We start from the raw sequence: 8,766 nt of genomic DNA on the forward strand, positions 1-8,766 counted from the left end.
TATGTCCACCCTGTATATACACACACAGATTTAAACAAATTTATTTCATACATAAATAAGACATAGAAAAATAATGAATTTTACCAAGGACTGGTATGTTTACCAATTTGCCATTCACATCCGATTGCACTAACTTTAGGCTTTATAAAGGAATATTTCAAATATTAACCACTGAGACATCACCTGTTGGAGAGGCATTGCTTGGGGACATAAATCATACATAGATCCTATTCCTAATTAAGGAGGAAGATTGTCATCTGTCATTGGAGACAACGTAACAGACAGCTTCTTCTGCAATGTCTGCTCTTACATCAGTCAAAATGTTGCATAGGAAATACTTGTGAGGACAAGATAAGGTTATTTATATCGTTGCCTCAGGGCTGCGGGCAGTCGCTAGACACACCTGCATAAGACAAAGACATTTGCTACATAAAATCTTTATTCTCGAGTTATTCCAATGGCATACACAGCAACGAGAGGGTTTGAGATTCAGGAAGTGAAATAGAAGGGAGAATTCAGGCTCCAGAATTGCTGAAGAGGAAAGATTTGGGGTAGGAACTGCATCAAGACAGAGAAAAGGGGTCAGCACCTGTGGCTCAAGGAGTAGGGCACCAGCCCCATATACTGAGGGTGACAGGTTCAAGGCCAGCCCCGGCCAAAACTACAAAAAATAAAAAGACAGAGAAAAGGCACCTGTCCTGAAGCTACAGTGAACCAGTCCTGGGTTCAAGGCCCAGTTTCCACACCAATTACTCTCGTAACCACTGATGAATCATATAACTTCTTACGTCCTCATTTTCTTTATTTGTGAAGGGATAATTATAATATCCAAATGGATATGATGATCATGAAAATTACATGAAGAAGTATATACAAATTATTTGGGTCATAAATCTGGGTTTCCCTCTAAATGCTCCTTCTTCTCTGGTCCATCCAAGGAAGCAAACAAGGTGGATGATGTCAGGGATCGCATTGCTTGGGATCAGGAAGGAGTTGCTGCTTGAGGTAACACAGGGCCCTGATAGCAAAAAACGCAAAAGTCAAGCCCAAATATTTTAACGTTATTTTTGCCCTCACCAGATGCAGACGATCTTGAACTTCCCAGCCTCCAGAACCATAAGCCAAATGAATTTCTGTTCATTATAGATTACTCAGGCTGTAGTGTTCTGTGATAGCACCATAAAACAGACCAAGACAAGCCATTAGTGGGATGCACACCAATTTCATGTGCCATGATTAGCATATTTAAAATGAAATGTAATGGACTACATCAGAGTTCATCAAATGTGGTAAAGATAAATTATATGAAATTCCTTTTTCTGTTTCACACATATGCATATGTTGGTCTGCACATACTGAATTGTAACATAAAATGTATTTCTTGGCCAGGCACAATGGTTCATACCTGTAATCCTAGCACTCTGGGGGGCCGAGGAGGGAGGATCCCTTGAACTTAGGAGTTAGAGACCAGCCTGAGCAAGAGCAAGACCCCATCTTTACTAAAAATAAAGAAATTAGCCAGGTGGTGTGGCAGGTGCCTGTAGTCCCAGCTACTCAGGAGGCTAAGACAGGAGGATCACTTGAATCCAGGAATTTGAGGTTGTTGTGAGCAAGGCTGGCACCATAACACTCACAAAACCAAAAATAAAAACAAAAATAAATGTGTTTCTTACTGTGGGTCAGAATCAAACATTTTAAAAACTACTCCTTTAGAGAAAGCCAGGTTTCAAGGTCCCTGTCCAAAGGCTCACATCATAATTATTCAGAGTTTGAAGAAAGCAGGATAAGAACCAATTAGAAACAGCAAGGACAGGACTCCAGGTCCTGGGATTACTGGGGCATCCTTGAGGTATCCACACTCCTTTGTATCTGTTAATAGTGTGTAATGAGCCAGGCTGACTTATCACAAAACAAATCCTTGGATCTTAAAGAGATTCGCTTCTCAGGAAGCTGGGTGATAGTGGCTTCCTTCATATTGCCCCAGGGAACCCACTGGCCCTCGCAACTGAGGTGCTCTGGATTTTGTTCACTTCCTGATCTGTGGCACTCTGCACCTGGGACCTGCTTTGATCTGCTTTCTTACCTCCCTCCTGCCTGAACACACCTGGACCTAGGCCCTGTTCTCACTCCTCCCTGCCTCCCACTCTTCCCTTCTCACTCAGTTCTGTGGGCTCAGCTGCTCTGCCTCCAGCTCCCCGACTGTTTCTATCCCCTTACCTTTGATTCCTAACCCATTACTCCCTGGGCCAGTCCCCATACTTAACTCACCTCTTCACATCCCATCAGCTTCCTGAAAATGAAACTGATCTCCCACAGCTCCACTCCTGGAATGAAAATAGATGAAACTGCTCTCCAGCATAATAATCTTTCAATATCTTCCTTGTCTTTAAATGTGATTAACTTGCCTTGGGTATCTTCATCTATCACCAGAACAGACAAGCCAGATGGAGCCTCACCAGAAACCTCCTTCTTGTGATATTGGTCCCCTAATATTGCCACCAGCAACAGACCAGGAGTGCCGCTGTTTGTAGTACTCTCAGCTTATGTGCGCCCACCAGGGGCTCATGTACAACTGTCAGGGCCTTGCTGACATCCTGATAGCCTATGTCTTCCACTGCCGTGTGGGAAGTTATCTGGATGTCCTTATAGGCTCTGAATATACTACCATGGAGCGATTTGTTAAAATTAATTTATAACACACAGTGAGAAGGAGAGTAGAGAGCCAGAGTTAAGCTAACACACGTAGGATTGGGTATGGAGAAGGCAGAAGGACCTCACTCCTTGAATCCTGTTGTTAACAAACTCACAAGGAAGTTTTGTGTTGCGTGCCACACAGAAAGCCACAATTACCATGACAACGAGGATTGTCAAAGAGGACAGGATTTACTGCAGGAGATGCATCTGCTGGGAGGGGGAGCACAGACTGCCTCAAATCCGCCTCCCCAACCAACAGGGTCAGGGGGGTTTATGGAGGTGAAAAGGATAATGCATGAGGGGGGTGAACATTATTATGTTGGGGTGGAGCTCAGGGCACGCAAGGCAGTGAGAAACCAAGCTCATATATACATCCCATGAATAAAAAATGGTGGGTAAGTCCCTTCCAGGATGGAGATTTTAGTATTATAATGAACTAGGGGTTAACACTGGTCATTTTTTCAGCTTGGTCCGCAGGCTTAGTGGGTCTTTGAGCATAGTCTGCGGTAGTGTGTTGCTTATCTTGTCTTTTGTGAACAAATAAGTGGTATAAGGCTGTGTAGTTATCTCACGGCCAAGGGAGTTGTGCCATTCCTGGGAAAGAAACTCAAAAGGGAATGCATCCATGCGATAGAAAGTTAGCAAGTTCTGGTCAGCAAATCTCACTGGCCTGGGAACTTGAAACATAAGAGAACTATAAAAACATGTATTTAAAAATATTTTCTTGCTTATGGAGCTGGTTGTATACTAGGTTGGGTTAGCAGTGTTCGTTTATCTCCTCTCTCTCTCTCTCTCTCTCACACACACACACACACACACACACAAGCACACACTAGCCTTTCCTACTGATGGCATGATTACAAGATCCAGAATTGAGATTTGAGCAAGAGGACCCATGGACAAAAGGTGCCCTGGGCCCAAGACACCCACTGGCTCCACTGGAGAGATTCAGGGGCAGCTCACCAGTTAGCTGATGAGTACATAGCCCAGGGTTTGCTTGTTTCTTGACAGATGATACGTGGAGGCAGAATGAGAGCTAAGAATTTGAGCCTCCTGAATATTATGTGCTCATTGAATGTAACTTGAACATGTTGTGTCTTCTTTAGTAGCTCATATACATCATGTATGTTTAGTGTATGATGAGTATTTGGTACCCATGGCCTCGTGCGTGTTGGGTGTTTTTGGTCCTTTTATCTCTTTCTATTCATGTTTAACTCACACGTGCTCTACCAACTCTCATCCATACCTAACACACCTCAAAGAGTTTCACCTATGATTTACAACTTATTTATCTTTTATATTGGAAATGAATAATCTCAAAAGCACATTATGACCACATTTGCCCCTAAATGCCACCCTTATCAAACAAAGAAATCAGTTTAAGCCAACATGATTTATCTATGTAGACCCAGGGAATCAGCTTTGAATCCAGAGCAGAGCAGCTGGGTTTAAACCACTCTAAGCTGTCTGACCTAAGTCAGGTCACTTACACTCCCTGTGCTTCAATTTCCTAAACTGTAAAATGAGCATAATGATGGTATCTATCCCATCAATTGTTGGAAAAATTAAATGAAATAATCTAAGTACCTCACATAGTGCCCAGAACTCAGTTAAAACCATTGTTGTTTTCTATGGAGCCCAAGAACAGCTCTTCAGCCACACTATCACCAAGACTTACTGTCATCTCTAGATCTGCACTCTACATCCATCCCCTTTGGGAAAATTAGGATGGTGTTTGTCTTATCTCAGATTATGTGCATGAGGCAAATTAAATATAAATATGACACAATTGTCAGACACGGAGGTCAGCCAATAAGAAGGCAATGAATAGAGTGTCCCTCCTCTACTCCTCTCCAGGTCCCGTGACTCTCCACAATCTCCCACAGCTTTGCTCTTCTTGTAATTCACAGTTCACATTCTTTATACAATGGACTTCACTGACCGCTCTGATTGTAGCTTTCTCATCTTCTCCTTCCCTGTTCAGTTTAGAGCATTCCATCTCTATAAGCCAGCTTCTGAGCAATGAATTCTGCCATCTATTCATTCTCTACACTCAGCAAAAATATATCATCCTGGTGTCTGAAACCAGGGTTCACAGATCCAAACCCCACTAGTCAACGTTACTTGCATAGTCAGTCACTTCCCTCCAAGATCTTCTACCATCCAAGACTTGTCCACAGGAAAAGTGATGAATAGTGAGAATAGTCACTGTCTTAGTTCATTTGGTGCTACGACAACAGAATACCCCAGACTACAAAAGTTATAAGCCATAGAAATTTATTTCTCCCAATTCCGGAGACTGGGAAGCCCAATGACAAGGAATGACAAGGTACTGACGCTTGGCAAGGGCTCCCTGCTGCGTCATAACACGGCTGCCGGCAGCACATGGTGGAAGGGCAAAGAGAGGGTGAGAGAAAGAGCAGGAGATGCAACTCGCAGCCTCCAGCCCCTGTACTGTGGGTGTTAGTCCATTCATGAGGGTGGAGCCCTCATCAGCTGATTGCCTCTTATGGTCTCACCTCTTAATACTGTGACAATGGCAATTACCTTTCAACAGGCTCTTGGGAGGGGACATTCACACCAAAGCTATCTCCATGTGCGGAATGCCTGCTCTATGACAGGGAGCGTGCTCAGGGCTTTCACTCCGGCTCTCTGATCCTAGCACTGGAGGCTTTGCTGTCAGTGTCCAGGGGCTTTCCAGTGAGGTGTCCCTCATAAACTCAGAGACAGGAAAGCCAAAAACCCATTCAGAGTTAAACTATAAAATTAACATATAATAAATCAGAGATATCTGTCAGCTTCAAAGTGCATAAAGGTGAAGGGTCTTACATTAATTGATCGAAACCAGATAGAGTGTTCAAAGTTATCTAAGAAAAAACATAGTACAAAAATTGTAGTAAAAGGAAGTCAGTCCCTAGTTGGTTTCCCAGCTCCCTGCTCCATTGTCAATACCAAATGGAAAAGCCAAACACCTCCCTCCCGGAGACCGAAGGGGGGGGAGGGGTAAGGGACCCAGGTAAGAGGTCCTTGGAGCACAATTCTCATTGATGAGAAATAAGTGGAAATTCCCTGGCTATGTCTAAGGTAGTTTTTGCTTTCCTCATAAAAGGGACAGGTAGGGATGTTGCCACCCCTAACCTCACCTCTTACTACCTTGAATGAGGGGTGTAGTGGCTGCAGCTAGAAAAACATGACATTTAGACTCAGGCATATCTCAGCCCAAATCTTAATTTCCCCACTTACTGGATATATGATATTGACCAAACTCCTTAACATGCCTCATCTGTAAAATGAGTTAAGTAACACCTGTAGCCCTTCCTGTGAGTAGGGAATAGTGTGCCACATGGTCAGGTGCTTGTGCCCTCTGCTGGCACATTAACTCCAAGCAGCACCTCCCTTCCCTTTATCCCACCTGCTCTACCCCCTTCTATCCCCCTCCAAAACCAAGGAGCATGTAGGCAGGGTCAACAGCTGCATCAGCCTTTCAGAGGAGTAAGAACAAATGGAAAGAACAAAATGATCTAAATTCCAGCTAGTTTCATGTTATCTTCCTAAGGCCTAGGATGATGCAGTCACTGGACTCAATACACAAATCTTACATAGAAATGACCCCTCTGTCCACATCCCCACCTCAGCCTGGGAGTGGAGGGAAAGCAGAAATAAAGGAGATAATGTCTCTTTTAACAGTGTGCTACAGAGGAGGAGTGAGGCAAAAATTATTAGATAACCCCAGAGTCTGGAATAATATTTTTTTATTAAATTATAGCTGTGTACATTAATGTACAAATGCGCTGGTTTTATATACAATTTGAAATATTTTCATCAAACTGGTTAACATAGCCTTCATGGCATTTTCTTAGTTATTGTGTTAAGATATTTATATTCTACATTTAGTAAGATTCACATGTACCCTTGTAAGATGCACCGTAGGTGTGGTCCCACCAGTTACCCTTTCTCCACCCGTCCTCCCCCCTGCCTTCCCCTCTCTCTCCCCTTTCCCCATATTCGTGAGCTATAATTGGGTTATAGCTTTCATACGAAAGGTATAAATTGGTTTCATAGTAGGGCTGAGTACACTGGATACTTTTTCTTCCATTCTTGAGATGCTTTGCTAAGAAGAATATGTTCCAGCTCCATCCATGTAAACATGAAAGAGGCAAAGTCTTCATCTTTCTTTAAGGCTGCATAATATTCCAGGGTATACATACACCACAATGTAATAATCCATTCATGGGTCAATGGGCACTTGGGCTTCTTCCATGACTTAGCAATTATGAAGTGGGCTTCAATAAACATTCTGGTACAAATATCTTATCTGATACAAATATAATATCTTTGTTATAATGTGATTTGGGGCCTTTTGGATATATACCTAGTAGAGGAATTGTAGGATTGAATGGCAGATCTATTTTTAGATCCCTAAGTGTTCTTCAAACATCTTTCCAAAAGGAACATATTAGTTTGCATTCCCACCAGCAGTGTAGAAGTGTTCCCTTTTCTCCACATCCATGCCAACATCTCTGGTTTGGGGATTTTGTGATGTGGGCTAACCTTACTAGAGTGGAATAATTTTCTGTTAATTTTCTGTTACACATCAATGTGAAACCAGAAAAGCAGCCTACAAGATGGAGTCTGAGAAGCTGAGCTGAAGCGTACTGCTTCACCTAGCTCACCAGGACTGCTCAGCTTTCCACACACACCCTCTGTGATTATCTAGTTACAGTTTCTCTGTGACTGTGAGGAGTCTCTCAGGAGACTTTACCTGAGGAATTAGTCACACATAAACAATAAGTATTAGGATATTAGTAGAGTAAAGGTTGCTTATGATACAATGTTTTCTCTGATGATTCCCTTAGACATTTTGTTAAAAAGAAAATTATCTTTACGTTGTTTAAACATTTTGGATTGTTAGAATAGAGACTACTTTGATATTACTTTCTATCAGATGAAGTTAAATTTTTCTAGGTTGATTTCCTTGTATTTCACTATAAAAGTTATTAGAATTATAACTGAGGCAGAACAGAATTGGAGAGGCTCCTCTCACTGTTCTCCAGGATTGCTGGTCTTCCAACAAATAAAGCTTCTTTGGACCTAAATCCTATCCCTACATTTTGCCTAGACTATGGCAGGTGGCCAGACCTCTTCATCCAGTAACAAATGTGCATGCCCTCCATTAATTTTGATCAGGTTATCCAAATCTTGACTTTATTTGCATTTGGTATGACTTCTCTTACCTTGGAATTTCTTTGGAATTTTAACATCCTGAGACATTGAGAAGCAACTTTCCTCAAGCTTGGTGGCCAGCGTCCATTCATCCTTTAGCAGGAAGATCAACATGGCAGAGTCCCAGTCCTACTGGAATCATGCTCTCTGTTTCTGGCCCCCTTAGTGCCCCCGGGTTCCCAAGTGAGATTCTCTTCTGGACTCCCCTTGCTAGGTGGCTTATTAAGCTGCCTAGGCAATCTGGGCTTTGGCTGGGCACCCCAGTGCCATTTACAGCACTCCATCCTGCCATCTTGTATACAACATGGCCGCTACCAGGGTGGCCACTTGCTGTAGCCAGCAACTTACCAGCACTAAGCAGCAATTAACAACAGCCTGAGTCAGCAAAATACATTAGACACCACTCAGCAAACTCAAAAGAGAAAATTTATGAGAATTTTAGAAAATGACTTCCCTCCTTCTATTCCCCAGTGGCTGAAAGAAACCTCATACCAACTCTCTGGAAGTCTAATGGTCTGCCTGTGTGTGCTGGATATCTTATAAGGATTCAGACCTTCTTTGGGGCCTGCAACACATCTTTCTGAAATGCCCTCCTTTAAACATAGTTTGACACATTCAGGTATAGCCAGATGGTGGATAGCTCACTTCTAGTGTCCTCAGTGGTGAAGGCTCAGAAATCATTCACCTTGAGCTTCTTCTCTTAGCAAAGTAGAACCAAAGGTCTTCATATAGGGGCTGTGATTAAAGGTAGTACATGGAAAATGAGTCATAACAGCCTTATTATTCCATCCGAGATGCAACCTGGCTGTGCCCATCAGCCAATGTCCAAATATCAAAGTCTGCTAAAAT

This window comes from Otolemur garnettii, unplaced genomic scaffold, assembly GCF_000181295.1.
Source record: "Otolemur garnettii isolate 467f Iridium unplaced genomic scaffold, OtoGar3 scaffold00113, whole genome shotgun sequence".
In the NCBI taxonomy this organism is placed as follows: domain Eukaryota; kingdom Metazoa; phylum Chordata; class Mammalia; order Primates; family Galagidae; genus Otolemur; species Otolemur garnettii.